The following is a 16,568-nucleotide window of genomic DNA, read 5'->3' on the forward strand; positions in this document are numbered from 1 at the left end:
TGATATTATTTTTGGGTCCACTAATGAATAATTGTGCAAGGAATTCTCTCATGACATGCAAAGTGAGTTTGAAATGTCAATGATGGGAGAACTTAATTTCTTTCTTGGATTACAAATTAAACAAACCAAGACTGGAATTTTTGTCAATCAATCCAAGTACTGCAAAGAATTAATTCACAGATTTAGGATGGAAAATGCTAAGCACATGGCTACACCAATGAGTACTGCTTGCTATTTAGATAAAAATGAAACCGGTCAGTCAATAGATGTTAAGCAATATCGAGGTATGATCGGATCCCTTCTTTATTTATCTACTAGCAGACCTGATATAATGTTTAGTATGTATATGTGTGCTAGATTTTAATCAAATCCCAAACAATCACATCTTAGTGCCGTTAAAAGAATCATAAGATATTTGTTAGGCACTATGAATATAGGTTTATGGTATCCTAAGAATTCCACATGCACTTTAATAGGTTATTCTGATTCAGACTTTGCCGGTTCTAAAACGGATAGAAAGAGCACCAGTGGAATTTGTCAATTCATTGGTTCTGCTCTAGTATCTTGGCATAGCAAGAAACAAAATAGTGTTGCTTTATCTACTGCAGAAGCAGAATATATTTCTGCTGGCAGTTGTTGTGCTCAAATTCTTTGGATGAAGCAACAACTCTCTGACTATGGAATATTACTTGGCCATATTCCTATAAGATGTGATAATACAAGTGCTATAAATCTTTCAAAGAATCCTGTTCAGCACCCCAGAACTAAACATATAGAAATTAGACATCACTTCTTAAGAGACAATGTTCAAAAGGGAGATTGTGTTTTAGAATTTGTTGATACAAAGAATCAGCTTGCTGATATCTTTACGAAACCTCTCCCTAAGGAATCATTCTTTGCTATTAGGAGAGAATTAGGTCTCTTAGATGTCAATGATCTAGATAATAGGTAACTCTACTAAGTTTTTATCCTCATCATGATAAATAGGATTACCTTGAGTCAAATTTCGTGTGTGTTATTTGTGGTTATTTATAATTGTTAATTTAATTAGTAGTGTTTGTGTTTGATGATTGATTGATTGTATTTGATTGTAATTTTTTTATTGTGTTTGATTGATGTGTTATTGTGTGATTAATTTTTGCTTGATAGAATTGAATGATTATTAGTATTGATGATTGATATAGTTAGATGGTTTTTTAAGCATAGACATAGGTAATTTTAGGAGAAAAAGCCTAGTTAGTGTTCTAGTAATCGATTACCATTGCGTGTAATCGATTACAGCACATCATCTATAAATAGACACATTTCAGAAGCTACAGTCACGAAACCTTCGAGCTACGACGCCCCCTTTCTCCCAAACTTCACATCTACATATCTTCTTCGTTTCTTCACCAAATCACATCTCGTAAAGCCCAATCTTCATCTTTTTCAATCCTCCTTTGATTCAACTGATTGGAATCTGCAAAAACTTCATCAAATGAATGAGTCATCGAAAAAGTGAAAGGGCTCATCCACTTTCACCACCGCTATTGGCCATCGACGTCACGGACTCTCTGGAGCACCCACGACACCAGTACCTCTTTCCTTATCATTTCCTTGATCATCTACTTTATTCTCTTCAGATGATCAACGTCTATGGTACTCTTCTCAATTTTCTACTAGACTAATTTTAGACCCTAAGTACCTAGACTTAGATTTCTATGGTGAGACATTTGATTACTATCAAGTGTTTCAAAATTCTGGCTTAGTTGATTTTATGTCCTTAAAGCTGCCTTATTATCCTGAACTTGTTAGAGTCTTTTGCAATAACTTATGAATTTAGGATAATACACTTTATTCTGAGGTGCATGGTATTTCCATTGTCATTGATCAATCTTTGTTTTTCTCATTAAGTAAATTACCCAGTCAAAGTGTTCCTTTTGAGGGCACTCTTGTTGATGACTAGAAGTTTGACTATTCCAGCCATGATGCTTGTCGAATGGTCTGCAATGACCAGGCAGATATGACCGGCAGATTGCTTGCTGGGTCATTAACATTTGACTATCGCATCATGCATTATATAATTGTCCGCATTCTGCTTCCCCGTTCTTCTAACCTAGCTCAAGCCTCTGAGGAGGACTTGATTTTGATGTGGGCTTTTCTTATCGGCCGTCAGATCGATTGGGCCCATTTGGTTAGGTACCGTATGTATAAGGCATTACGGACCAATGCACCTCTTCCGTATCCTCAGCTAGTCACTCTTTTCCTTTGTCATTTTCAAATTCCTCTTGATGATGAACCTTTTGTTCAAGTCAAGAGATCTTTTGCCATTGGTGCTGGTGCGGTAGCGTCTTTTGGGTACCGTAAGGATATGGGTGGACAGTGGCTTAGGAAACAAGATGTGCAACAACCAATCCCTGATGAGCACACTCCATCACCTCCGCCACAGCAAGATGATTCCTCTGCTCTCATGAATGAAGTCCTTTATGAACTCTGTGGGCTTCGAGCATTCGTTGGTGATTGTGCCGATGCCATGTATGCTCGCCTAGATGCCATGGATGCACGTTTCGCAAGAATGGACACCCGCATCACTCATCTTGAAGACGATATGGGTTTCATTCGCCATTGTTTTGATTACTCGGCTGATCCATAGTTCTTTTTACTATTTACTCGAGTTCGCTATTTCAGTCGTGTATTCTGGCTTTTATTGCTTTCGTTATTGTTTTATTAGACTTCTAATATGGTTGGATATTTCTAGACTCTGTGTTTGATTACTTTTAGAACTTTGCATTGGTTGTTTAAGACTTTGTGTTGGTTTGCTTTGGTTTATGAATGTCTTTGTTTTGATATTCTTTGTATTACTTAGTTCTTTTCTTTACACATTTTTGGCTTTTGCTTTTTTGATTTTGCCAAAGGGGGAGTGAACAAGAACATGGGTAGTTAGAAATTATTAGAATTTATCAACTCAGGCATAAATTCGAAAAGATAGGGGGAGTAAGGGTTGTGTGTACGCATTATCCAATTGTATGTTAGTTCGTCTTGATTTCAGGATAATTGTCATCATCAAAAAGAGGGAGATTGTAGAAGCAAAGATATTTTGATGTTTTGAGGATGCCAAAGGAACGTGCTTCTCAAGTTTTATTCAAGAAAAGAATCCAAGATATCCACGGAATTCAAGAAATATGATCAAGATAATTCCTAGAGTCTTAGGAAGAAAATTCCAAGTCGAAACAGCAAAAGGTTTGGCCAAAGGATTTAACTTAAAATGTTTTTAAAGAGTTTTACTCTCTAGTAATCAATTACCAGAAGATGTAATCGATTACCAGTGGCCAATGTGCCTTCTGAAAAGCTTTTAAATGTTTTAGAAAGCATGTAATCAATTACACATGGCTTGTAATCGATTACCAGAGGTTTGGAACGTTTTAAAACAACCATAAGAAATTTGAATTTAAATTTCAAAGTTGTGTAATTGAATCGATTACCCGTGTTTAAATATTCAAATTTCAAATGAGAAGAGTCATAACTCTTTAGAAGTAATTATGTAATCGATTACACCATTATTGTAATCGATTACCAGTGAGGATTTTCAAATATAACTCCCAACAGTCACATATTTTCAAATGTTTTTGAATGACCATCAAAGGCTTATATATAAGTGACTTGGGATACGAAAATTCTTCAGAGTTTTTACTGACCAAAAAGTCTTATCCTCTCAAAAGATTAAATTGTCTTATCTTCTAAAAATTCCTTGGCCAAAACACTTGCAATTCAATAAGGAATTATTTGAGCGCTTCATTGTACTATCTTTCTCTTACTCAAGAAAAGTGATTAAGGGACCGAGGGTCTCTTGTTGTAAAGTGATCTGAACACAAAGGAAGGGTTGTCCTTGTGTGGTTCAAAACCTTTAAAGGATTTTTACAAGATAGTGGAACTTTCAAGCGGGTTGCTTGGGGATTGGACGTAGGCACAAGGGTGTGGCCGAACCAATATAAAACTAAGTTTACATTTTCTCTTCCCTTAAACCCCTTTATTTATTGTTATTTATCTTTTGAGTTAAGGAAAATTAGTCTGAATTAAATTATAGTAATTCATAATAAGGGAATATCGACATTGTCTTTAAAGAAGGATAAAATTTTAATTAGGGAAATAATTTGTGATATCTTAATTCAACCCTGCTTCTTAATATATCTGATGCCACTTGTCTAACATATTTTACACTATATTGGTAATTAATAAATTTTTAAATTGCTTAATAATTATAAAAATTTTAATAAAAATATTTTTTTATCACAATCAAACCGAATAAGATTGATAATATCTTCATTAACAAAATGTATGATAAAATGTAACTTCAATACTAATAAAAAGTACATATTCATAACTTAAAGTACCAACAAAAAATACACCATATGCAGTAATCAAATTGATAAAAGGTACTAAAACAAAATAAACGATAAAGTGTAGATTCATAACTAATAAATATGTACCCAAAAAACCACATCATAGTGAATAAAAGCAAAATAAACATGCAATGAACAATCCTTCAATGCGCCATGATGTCAATCAATCAAGTCTAGAATCATCAACATGGTCCTTGTGTCATCTGCAGTGCTAGTAAAACATCAAATCAAATTCAAAATAGCAGGTGGTTACATAGGCATTATTTTAAAATAAATATGCTAAAAATTGACCAAAAGTCCCTTAAAAAACACTACTACTAAATTTACTTCTATAAAATCGATGTAAACCAAAACACGTTGGCATAATCGTAAATAATGTGACTTTATCAACATTGGTTCTCTGAAAACTCGATGTTAACGTGAGTATGTTAACATCATTTTCCAAAAACCGATGTTAATGTGAGTTGGTTAATATCAATTTTCCATAAACCGAGTTAATGTGAGTTGGTTAACATCAGTTTTTTAGAAAACCGATGTTAAAAAGATTTGGTTAACATCGATTTTTTAAAAACCAATGTTAATGTGACTTTGTTAACATCAGTTTTTTTCAAAAACCGATGTTGACCAACTAACGTTAACATCAATTTTGGAAAAAAATCGACTTTGTATTGTCCTATTTATAATTTTTTCCATGCTTCTGGTAGTTCACTCATCTCTCTCACGGCGTCTCGCTCACGGTGAAACCATTGCCATGTCGCTCACGGTATCATCACTATCGGTCTCACTCTCGCTCACGGTGTACGTGTCACTGTCACTCTCGCTCTCACGGTATGTTTTTCTTTCGAAGTTTTTTTTGACAGTGAAATCATGGTTCTGGTAATTTTGGTTGTTTTTGACAGTATTTTGTTCATGGTTCTGATTGTTTCTGATAGTGTTTTGGTTGGATTCGATAGTGTTTTTGACATTGTTTTGGTTGTTCATGGTTCTGGTTCTTTTGGTGTTTTCGTTCTTTTTGACAGTGTAGGCCTTTTATTGCTGTTTTGGTTGTGTTCAACAGTGTAGGCCTTCCAAAGTATCTAAGTGATATTGCAAAACAAACAATGTATGCCTTTTTTTTATAGTGAAATTTTACTTAGGTTCTATTTTGGTTGTGGATTTACTTAGGTTAGTTGCATGGTTCTGGTTCCTCCTCATTATATTAGTTGCATGGAATAAGCTCCTAGATAAGCAGGGTGCATAGTTAGTTTGTGCATGGATCAGTTAGTGTATTTAGATGATTTGACAAAATCTACTTAATGTCATGTTTATATTGTAAATGAAGTCTAGAAACGATAGATGAAAATCAATAGAACGGAAAGGAAATGACTAACATAATAATGAAGATTAATAAAAAAAACAGAAGAAATGTTCAACATTGTTCATGTTATGGATCAGATTAGAAATTTCAACACTATTCTCAAATAAACATGACATGATATAACACATTTGCTTATATTACTTTGCTTGTTAAATGTAGCCATATGGTGAAGTCAGTAGGTCATTTGCTATAAGTGATGCAATCCTCCCTAGGAAAGGACCAATTACCAGAGCCATGAGCAAAAGGCTCCAAGAGGATTGGGCTAGAGTTGATAAAGAAGGCCTTAGGGTTCTCATGAACCTTAGGGTAGATTTTTTAGCCCATGGGCCAAGGTTGGGTCCACTCTTCTTTGTAAATAATAGAATAGGTTGTTTTCTTCTTTTGGGCCTTGTATTTTGGCCATTCTAGTAGTATAGGATTTTAGCCTTGTATTTCAGAGCATTTTGAGTAGTCTTTGTAGTAGGATTCTTTTTTTGTATTTTCATGTTTTTGTCATGGGGGTGAGCTTAGCTATTATAGGGGTGTGTAGCTAAGCTTTAGCTTCTCTTCTCAAGGAGGTGAGCTTAGTTATTAGAGGGGTGTGTGTAGCTAAGCTCTAGCTTCTCAAGGAGGTGAGCTTAGTTTTTAGATGGGTGTGTGTAGCTAAACTCTAGCTTCTCAAGGAAGTTTTCTCAAAGAAGCTTCTCAAGGAAGTTTTCTCAAGAAAGCTTCTCAAGGAAGCTACTTAGTCTATAAATAGAAGCATGTGTAACACTTGTGTAACTTTGATGAATGAAAGTATTATGAGATACACTTCAAAATTCCACTTCTCTCCCTCTTTTATTCCTTCAATTTCGTGCTCCCCCCTTCTCTCTTTCTTTTCCTCCATTAAAGCATCCTCTTCAAGCTTCTTATCCAAGGCAATTCATGGTGGTGAAGCTCCTTCTTCCTTGACTTATTCCCTAGTGGATGGTGCCTCCCCTCTCCTCTTCTCCTTTGCCTTCCGCTGCATCTCTATGGTGTAAAATCACCATTAAAGGACTTCATTGAAGCTCAAAGATCCAGCCTCCATAGAAGCTCCACAAGCAAGCTTCCATCAAGTGGTAATCAGAGCACAAGAGCTTCAAGTAGGTGCTCCTTAAACCTTCATTAATTTTTTGCTTTACCTTCTATTCCATTGTTGTTTCTTCATTTTTTCTCCATGTATCTCCTCACATGTCTTGTGCTAAATGTTTTTAACATGATTCTTTAGAGTTTCCACCGATTAAACTTGCTATAGAAGCTAGATTTGATTTCCTATGGTTCAAATTTCTTGTTCTTGTTCTTGAACCATGAATTGTGTTGAGTTTAAGTTCCTTTGAGTTTTGTCTTGTTATTTTTTTTTGTGGCTGAAACCTAAACCATAAAATTCTTACAAAAATATTAAAGTAGAAGAAAACCTCAAAAATCTAGAGTGACTTGTTCTCCTATTGTAGTTTTGTCATAGAAGTCATGTCTAGTCATGAAACTTGTCACATAAGATTTCTTATGTTGTGCTGAATTTTATTTTCTTGTTTCTTTGTCTAACTCATTTGTTCATGAGTGTATGAAATTCTTTTAGCCTATTATTTGGTTTGAGTCAAATCTTTCATGTTAATTAGTCCTTAACATGTTCATGCAAAATTCTTAGAGAGTCTTTGATTGTGAACCTTTTCTTGAACTTATTAGGTTTCCTTACGATTGTGTCTATTGTGAATTTGAGTTTTGGTGATTGAATTGCTGGCTGAAATGTTGATCCTAAGTGAATGTTGAACTCCTAAAACTGTGGTAAACAATCCTAGTGAGTTCAACATACATAGGAAGGTTCAAAGTAAGCCCAAGGCAATCAATATACCATGCTTAAAAAAACAAATCGCTGGTGCTGGTAGCTTGGACATACAAACTTGTAAAAATTACTGACAATTGGTTACTTCGAATTTTGAGCTTAAATATTTACTGAATTTTCTAGACATCTTGAAAAAAGTTATAAAAAAAGAACCAAGTGATTTTGATAAAAGGAAAAAATACTAAAAATCACATAAGTTGGCAGAAAAATCAGTATCCAGGAAAAAAAAGAGTGAAAGGGAAGTGTGCTTGTTGTTTTGGCTCAAAATTTATTCTATAATTGGTGCCTATGTTATACCAATCTTAGTTCCGAAATTTCAATTGAAAATTACTGTGAAACAAGTGCCAAAGCTAGAGATTTGTTGAGTCTTTTTTTTATAGTTTTTTTACTCTACTCTAGAGCCATTCTAAGTTTCTTTGAGTCCTAGCTTGCTTCTATGTCCTTTTCATTGCTTTAATTGTTGAGTAATCCTTGAAAAATTGTTTTGTTAAAACTCCATTGGTTTAGCTTTCATTTCATTTTTTTTTTTTTTGGTCTTTGGTTATTGCTTGTCTCTTTGTTTCCTTTTTTGTGGGTAGCCATATAGGGAATTGGAAGGAGGATTGGTGCCATCCCTTGAAGAATTTGAGTCAAGAAGCAAGGGGCCAACCACCTTAAGAGCTATTGGACTAAGAAGCACTCCAAATTGAGTGAATCACCAAAGAGAGAACAACCACCAAAATTGACGACCATTTTGTAATTTTGTAATTTGCAATTTACTTACTTTTATTGCTTTCAAGTTTTGTAACAAAAAGGTCTTTCATTGGAAGTGTGTTGGGAGCCTCCAATAGGTTACCAAACTTCCATTTGTGTGTAATAATTTTAGGCAATTTTTCCTTAGGATAGTGAGTGTTTTGTTGGGAACCTTGAATGTGGTCATCCAAACACTCTTAGGATTCACCTAGTTTACATTTCTTGCTTACTTTCATAGCTTATTTCTTTTACCTTCCATTGTCAAACCGCCTAGATAGCTTGCATTTTACCAATTAGTTTTTTTTACCTTATCTTTCACACCTCTTTTAGTGTTTATTTTGGCTAGTTTCAACCATAGTTTCTTTTACCTTTTGTTTTCAAACCTCCAACAAGAAAGAACCACAACTTAGAAACCAACATGAGTCATCATTCAACTAGTGTTGATGATGAGGGTACTAGTCATAAGGACCCTCTATCTAGAATCTTAGATGAGTTGAGTTCTCTCAAGTTATGGAAAGAAAAACAAGAGAGAAAAGAAAAAGGAAAAAAAAGAGTGGAAGAAATAAGTCAAGATGAAAGAGAGAAAATAAGAGAGGAAGAAAGAAGAAAAATAATAAAAGAAATGAAAAGAGAAAAACATGCCTCCTATAGTAGTCATGACTCTTGCAAGAGTTTAAGTGAAGAACTTAGCGACTATTATAGAGGGCGCCATAGTTCACATACTAAACATCACTCCCAAAGAAGGGAAAGGGATAGAAGGCCTTAAGAGGTTAACATTAGTCTTCCATATTTCCATGGAAAAGATAATGTTGAGGCCTACTTAGATTGGGAAATGAAGGTTGAAGAACTCTTTGCTTGCCATCATATTAGCGAAGAGAGAAAAGTTCCATTGGCTACCCTTAGCTTTCAAGGGTATGCCCTCTATTGGTGGACTTCCCTTGTTAGGGAACGAAGGATTCATGGGGATCCTCCAGTAGAGTATTGGAATGATCTTAAGAGTGCCCTTAGGAAGAGGCACATTCCTCCCTACTATGAAAGGGAGCTTATGGACAAGCTCCAAAGGCTTAAACAAGGGAGTATGAGTATTGAAGAATACAGACAACAAATGGAACTACTCTTTTTAAGAGCTGGACTTAGGGAGGAGGAAAGGACAAGCATAGCGAGGTTCCTTAGTGGGCTTAATATGGAAGTAAGGGACAAGGTTGAACTCCTTCCATATAGGGACCTAGATGAACTAGTCCAACTTTGTATAAGAGTGGAACAACAACTAAAAAGAAAGCCTTCTTCAAAATCTTATGGCTTTCACTTTTATCCAAGGAAGGACCAAGCCCAAGGAATTTTGGGGGCTACACCTTCAAAACCCAAGGAAGAAAAGGGTAAGACCATAGAGAAATACACCCCTAAGACTAGTACCCAAGAAAGAACTAGCAACATTAAATGCTTCAAATGTCTTGGGAGAGGTCACATTGCCTCTCAATGCCCCACAAAGAAAACCATGATTATGAGGGGTCAAGACATTTATAGTAGTCAAGAGGAAACTACTTCTTGCCCTTCCTCTAGTGGAAGTGAAGATGAAGTAAGGGGTGAAGAGTCTAGCGAGGAAGTCTACCCCCATGAAGAAGGTGACCTCTTAATGGTTAGAAGGCTCCTTGGAGGTCAATCTTGTGATCTATCTCAATCCTAAAGAGAGAACATATTTCATACAAGATGCAAAATTTTAGATAAAACTTGTTCTTTCATTGTGGATAGTGGATCTTGTTGCAATTGTTGTAGCACAAGATTAGTTTCCAAGTTGAACCTCACTATCATTCCCCACCCAAAACCTTATAAACTTCAATGGCTCAATGAGCAAGGGAAAATGATAGTTAACCAACAAGTGAAGGTACCTTTCTCCATTGGGACATATAAGGATGAAGTTAATTATGATATAGTTCCCATGGAGGCAGGACATATTCTTTTAGGAAGGTCGTGGCAATTTGATAGGAAGATCATTTACAATGGCCTAACTAATGAGATTACCCTCACCCATCTTGGCACTAAATTTGTGTTGCATCCTCAAACACCTTCACAGGTGGCCAGAGATCAACTAACTATGAAAGATAAGAGGGATGAGGAAGAAAAACTAGAAAAACAAAAGAAAAAGAAGGATAGTAAGGCCTTGTCTTCAAAGGCCAAGGGGAAGGAAAAAGAGGAAAAGGATTCCTCCAAGAAGATTGTTAAGAAGGAAAGTCATTTTGCAACAAAAGGTGATATTAAAATAGCACTCCTTCTTAAACAATCTTTCTACCTTCTCCTATCAAGGGAAACATCCCTTAGCACTGCCACAATTCCTACATTTGAGACCTTACCCCCAAAGGTCCAAGAACTCTTACATGAATTTGGTGATATATTTCCCAAAGAGATACCCCCTGGGCTACCTCCTTTAAGGGGAATAGAACACCAAATAGATTTAGTCCCAGGAGCAAGCCTTCCTAATAGGCCAGCCTATAGGACTAACCCTCAGGAGACTAAGGAGATAGAGTCTCAGGTTAAAGAATTGTTGAAGAAGGGCTGGGTCCAAGAGAGCCTAAGCCCATGTGATGTGCCAGTGTTGTTGGTGCCCAAAAAGGATGGTACGTGGAGAATGTGTACAGATTGCAGGGCCATCAACAACATCACTGTAAAGTATAGGCACCCCATTCCTAGACTTGATGATTTGCTTGATGAGTTGCATGGTGCCAATATCTTTTCCAAAAATTGATCTTAAAAGTGGGTATCACCAAATCAGGATGAAAAAGGGTGATGAGTGGAAAACCGCTTTCAAGACCAAGTTTGGTTTGTATGAATGGCTAGTGATGCCTTTTGGGCTCACTAATGCACCAAGCACCTTTATGAGGCTTATGCATCATGTCTTAAGGGATTTCATAGGTAGATTTGTAGTTGTTTATTTTGATGATATTTTAGTGTGCAGTAGGAGCCTAGATGATCACTTAGGACATCTCAGGCAAGTTCTTTCAGTCCTTAGGAAAAACACCCTCTATGCAAATATAGAGAAGTGTACTTTTTGTGTAGATAATATAGTTTTCTTAGGGTTTGTAGTTGGTAGAAATGGGGTCCAAGTGGACCCTGAGAAAATCAAGGCCATCCAAGAATGGCCCACCCCAAAAAGTGTGGGAGATATTAGGAGCTTCCATGGGTTGGCAAGCTTCTATAGAAGGTTCGTTCCTAATTTCTCTACAATTGCATCACCTCTCAATGAGCTAGTGAAGAAGAATGTGGCATTTACCTGGGGTGAAAAACAAGAGCAAGCCTTTGCTTTGCTCAAAGAAAAGCTTACTAAGGCACCTATTCTAGCTCTTCCTGACTTTTCTAAAACTTTTGAGCTAGAATGTTATGCCTCTGGAGTGGGAGTTGGAGCTGTTTTATTACAAGGTGGGCACCCTATTGCTTATTTTAGTGAAAAACTTCATGGTGCCACCCTTAACTACCCCACTTATGATAAAGAGCTTTATGCCCTAATAAGAGCACTCCGAACTTGGGAACATTACCTTGTTTCCAAGGAATTTGTCATTCATAGTGATCATCAATCACTTAAGTTCATTAGAGGGCAAAGCAAGTTAAACAAAAGACATGCAAAATGGGTAGAGTACCTAGAGCAATTTCCATATGTTATCAAATACAAAATGGGAAAAACAAATGTGGTAGCTGATGCCCTCTCTAGGAGACACACATTGTTTTGCTCCCTAGGAGCTCAAATTTTAGGATTTGATAACATTAGGGACTTGTATGCTTTAGATGAACATTTCTCTCCCATTTACAAGAGTTGTGGGAAAAAGGCCCAAGATGGATACTATTTGGCTGAGGGGTATTTGTTCAAAGAGGGAAAGCTTTGCATACCCCAAGGAACCATCAGGAAATTACTTGTGAAGGAGAGCCATGAGGGTGGGCTCATGGGCCACTTTGGGATAGACAAGAGCCTTGTCTTACTGAAAGAAAAGTTCTATTGGCCCCATATGAAGAAAGATGTCCATAAGCATTGCACTAGGTGTGTGGCTTGTTTACAAGCCAAGTCTAGGGTGATGCCTCATGGGCTATACACACCCTTACCCATTCCATCTGCACCTTGGGTAGACATTAGTATGGACTTTGTCCTTGGGCTCCCTAGAACCCAAAGAGGTGTAGACTCTATCTTTGTAGTGGTGAATAGGTTTAACAAGATGGCACACTTTATACCATGCCACAAGGTGGATGATGCTTCCCATATCTCAAAACTCTTTTTTAGGGAAGTTGTGAGACTCCATGGTTTGCCTAGGACCATTGTGTCAGATAGAGATGCTAAGTTCCTTAGCCACTTCTGGAAAACATTATGGGCTAAGCTAGGAACTAAGCTTCTTTTCTCTACCACTTGTCATCCATAAACTGATGGGCAAACAGAGGTAGTGAATAGGTCTTTATCCACTTTTTTAAGGTCTCTTCTAAAAGACAACCATAAGTCTTGAGATGAGTATCTTCCTTATGTAGAATTTGCCTACAACAGGGGAGGGGGTCATAGAACCACCAAGGAATCCCCTTTTGAGGTTGTCTATGGGTTCAATCCCTTAACACCCTTAGACCTCATTCCCTTCCCACTTGACACATCTTTTATACATAAAGAAGGGGAATCTAGGTCAGAGTTTGTAAAGAAGTTGCATGAGAGGGTTAAGACCCAAATAGAGAACCAAACAAAGGTGTATTCAACTAAGGTTGGACCAAGCTTAGCCCTAGAGGGGATGGACCTTTTCAGGTCTTGGAGAGGATCAATAATAATGCCTATAGGTTGGACCTCCCAAGAGAGTATAGAGTCAGCACCACTTTTAATATTTTTGATTTAATTCCTTTTGCAGGTGGAGCTGATATAGAGGAGGAGCAACCAACAGATTTGAGGTCAAATCCTCTTCAAGGGGGAGGGGATGATGCAATCCTCCCTAGGAAAGGACCAGTTACCAGAGCCATGAGCAAGAGGCTCCAAGAGGATTGGGCTAGAGTTGATAAAGAAGGCCTTAGGGTTCTCATGAACCTTAGGGTAGATTTTTGAGCCCATGGGCCAAGGTTGGGTCCACTCTTCTTTGTAAATAGTAGAATAGGTTGTTTTCTTCTTTTAGGCCTTGTATTTTGGCCATTCTAGTAGTATAAGGTTCTAGCCTTGTATTTCAGAGCATTTTGAGTAGTCTTTGTAGTAGGATTTTTTTTTGTATTTTCATGTTTTTTGTCATGGGGGTGAGCTTAGCTATTATAGGGGTGTGTAGCTAAGCTCTAGCTTCTCTTCTCAAGGAGGTGAGCTTAGTTATTAGAGGGGTGTGTGTAGCTAAGCTCTAGCTTCTCAAGGAGGTGAGCTTAGTTTTTAGATGGGTGTGTGTAGCTAAACTCTAGCTTCTCAAGGAAGTTTTCTCAAAGAAGCTTCTCATGGAAGTTTTCTTAAGAAAGCTTCTCAAGGAAGCTACCTAGTCTATAAATAGAAGCATGTGTAACACTTGTTGTAACTTTGATGAATGAAAGTCTTACGAGATACACTTCAAAGTTCCACTTCTCTCCCTCTTTTATTCCTTCAATTTCGTGCTCCCCCCTTCTCTCTTTCTTTTCCTCCATTAAAGCATCCTCTTCAAGCTTCTTATCCAAGGCAATTCTTGGTGGTGAAGCTCCTTCTTCCTTGGCTTATTCCCTAGTGGATGGTGCCTCCCCTCTCCTCTTCTCCTTTGCCTTCCGCTGCATCTCCATGGTGTAAAATCACCATTAAAGGACCTCATTGAAGCTCAAAGATCCAGCCTCCATAGAAGCTCCACAAGCAAGCTTCCATCAGTAAGATGGAAGGATGAACAAAAGTCTACTTGGAATCTACTACACTCTAGTGGCAACATGCACTCCGTTACATATAACCAAGATCTGGTGAGCACAACTCTACTAGCTGGATGGACAAAACTAAAGAGTTTTATGGGCTCACTGGAAATCATCAGGTGATATTGACCCACTTTGGACAAATTGTTTTCCTCCTCACCATTCTCAAAAGCAGCCATAAACTAAAAGCTTACCCTAAATGACACTCCTTATACCACCAAGTTTCTAGCTCGGTCACTTTTGAAATCCCGCTAACTGAGTACAAAGTGACTTGCAGCAGTTTGGTGAGTAATTAAGCACTCTTCTATATGTCAAATTTTAAAATCATTTACATATCAAATATGAATTTCATGATGTTTCGAGTACCATATACTTATTTATGAAAGCTACAAGATTCACCCATTTGAACTTGAAAGGGACTATGAAGTGTAGGATAGATTATAATCATGGTAGGAAGACTGTAAAAATTGGAAATGGATGGAGGAATTTTGCACAATCATAGAATTTGCTTACTAGAACTCAAATCATATTTGAATTCCTAGATGCAACTTCTAACTTTGTTTTATTTTGGATTTGTTTGTAATTAAAGTATATTACTACTCCACTATTATCAATTTATAAATTTTTGTTTATAAGTCTTGGTGATATATTTTGTGAGAAATATTGGAACATCCTAAACACATTTGTTGTATATTTTGTTTATAAATGTTTATAACTGCATGATATGCTTTGTTTATAAATTTTGGTTCATGGCTTATTTTATATGTTTTTTTTATAACTTTGAATAATAAGTTGTGGTATGAATTAATTACAGGTTGGTAATTAAAAAAACAAATAGGATATTAAAAAATCCAAAAAACAACATCAGTTTTAAGAAAAACAACATCAATTTGAACTAAGGAATTTATGGAGGAAAATGCTAGTGCAAATATCTAATACAAACATTAAAAAAAAATGTTGCTACAAATGTAAAAGACAAACAAAAAATTAAGGCTGAGTTGGAGAGTAAGTTGCTCTCTTTAAGAAGTTTTGTGGCTCTACCTGAGGTGCATAATAGTCTATAACCTCGTCATTCCAAGGATAAAAACAACCCTACAAACAAGTCAGAACCCTCTCTACACATAAGAGAGTCCCACAAACTAACACCCACACAAAGCTCAAAATTGCTCAAAAACTAATAAACCAAAGAAACAATTATCATATTTTCTACCTCATATTCACGTTCTAGTTCCTATCTATCTATCTATCATAGGCAAATAACATAGGTAACACTTATCAAGATGTAGGCAATATTAAAACCATGAACTAAGATTGAAACAACTTTGTAAATTGAAATAACACTACAAACTAAAAATAAATATTCAAAAATATTTCTTCATTCCTTCTCATTATCATGTTTCTTCTATGTCTTGAAGATGATCTTATTTACTTCAAATCCCTAATCACCATGCCTACTACCTATTTTTTATAGCATATTGCATCGAGTGAGAGATGTTTAGAACATCATATTATAGTCAAGCTACAACCAAACCAGAAAATGCAAAAATATTTACCTGCTACACAAGATCGTTGCCCACTGGTGCAACAAATGTGGTCTATAACTCACAACCATAATCAGTCTCCCACAGAGAGCGTATTTGGGAAAGAAAGTATCTTACAAGCATACAAGTGATGAAGAATAGCATCCCAATCTCCCAGAGAATAACTAAGCTGAAAAATGTCAAAAGAAATTACCATTAAGAGGTCAAATCTTGTGAAGTGGGCAAGTGGCCAAAGCTAAATGAGTGCTCGAAGGACTTTGCCACTATAAGCAATTAGTGAAATTATTGATATACATTTCCAATTGTTAGTAGTTTCATTTTTGGTAACCAAATACTAAAATGAAAAAAATAGTCCTTGTTAGTAGTTTCTTTTTTGGTCGGCAAAGATATAAATTGTATTATAGTAGCTCAAGATGTGTGTAAATGTACATGAAACAAAGTCTGTCAATTACAAGACTCAACCAGTAGAGTACCACTATAAGACTATGCTAAAACCAAATGCACGAAAATCACCTCTAGGAACATGGATCTTAGTATATACAACAACAGCAACAACAACTGCGTATAGAAAGATACATGACTAATAAAGAGTGATACTTCATGTACGCGTTAAGTCTTTTTATCCTATTTTACCCACTTTTTATAATAATCCTAAATAGACCTATTCCTCCACTAAGAAACACATCACACACTAAAGACTTGGATTCAACTTCACATTTCCCAACTAAGCAAATTCTACTAAGGACCTAATATTTGATAAAATGCACCTATTCTTTCTGATATACTCCCTAACCAGAAGAAACACATTTGCACAAGCATCTCATAAATCAAAGGATTAGATAAAATCATCCTCGAAATCCATATTT

Source organism: Glycine soja, chromosome 12 (genome assembly GCF_004193775.1).
Source record: "Glycine soja cultivar W05 chromosome 12, ASM419377v2, whole genome shotgun sequence".
In the NCBI taxonomy this organism is placed as follows: domain Eukaryota; kingdom Viridiplantae; phylum Streptophyta; class Magnoliopsida; order Fabales; family Fabaceae; genus Glycine; species Glycine soja.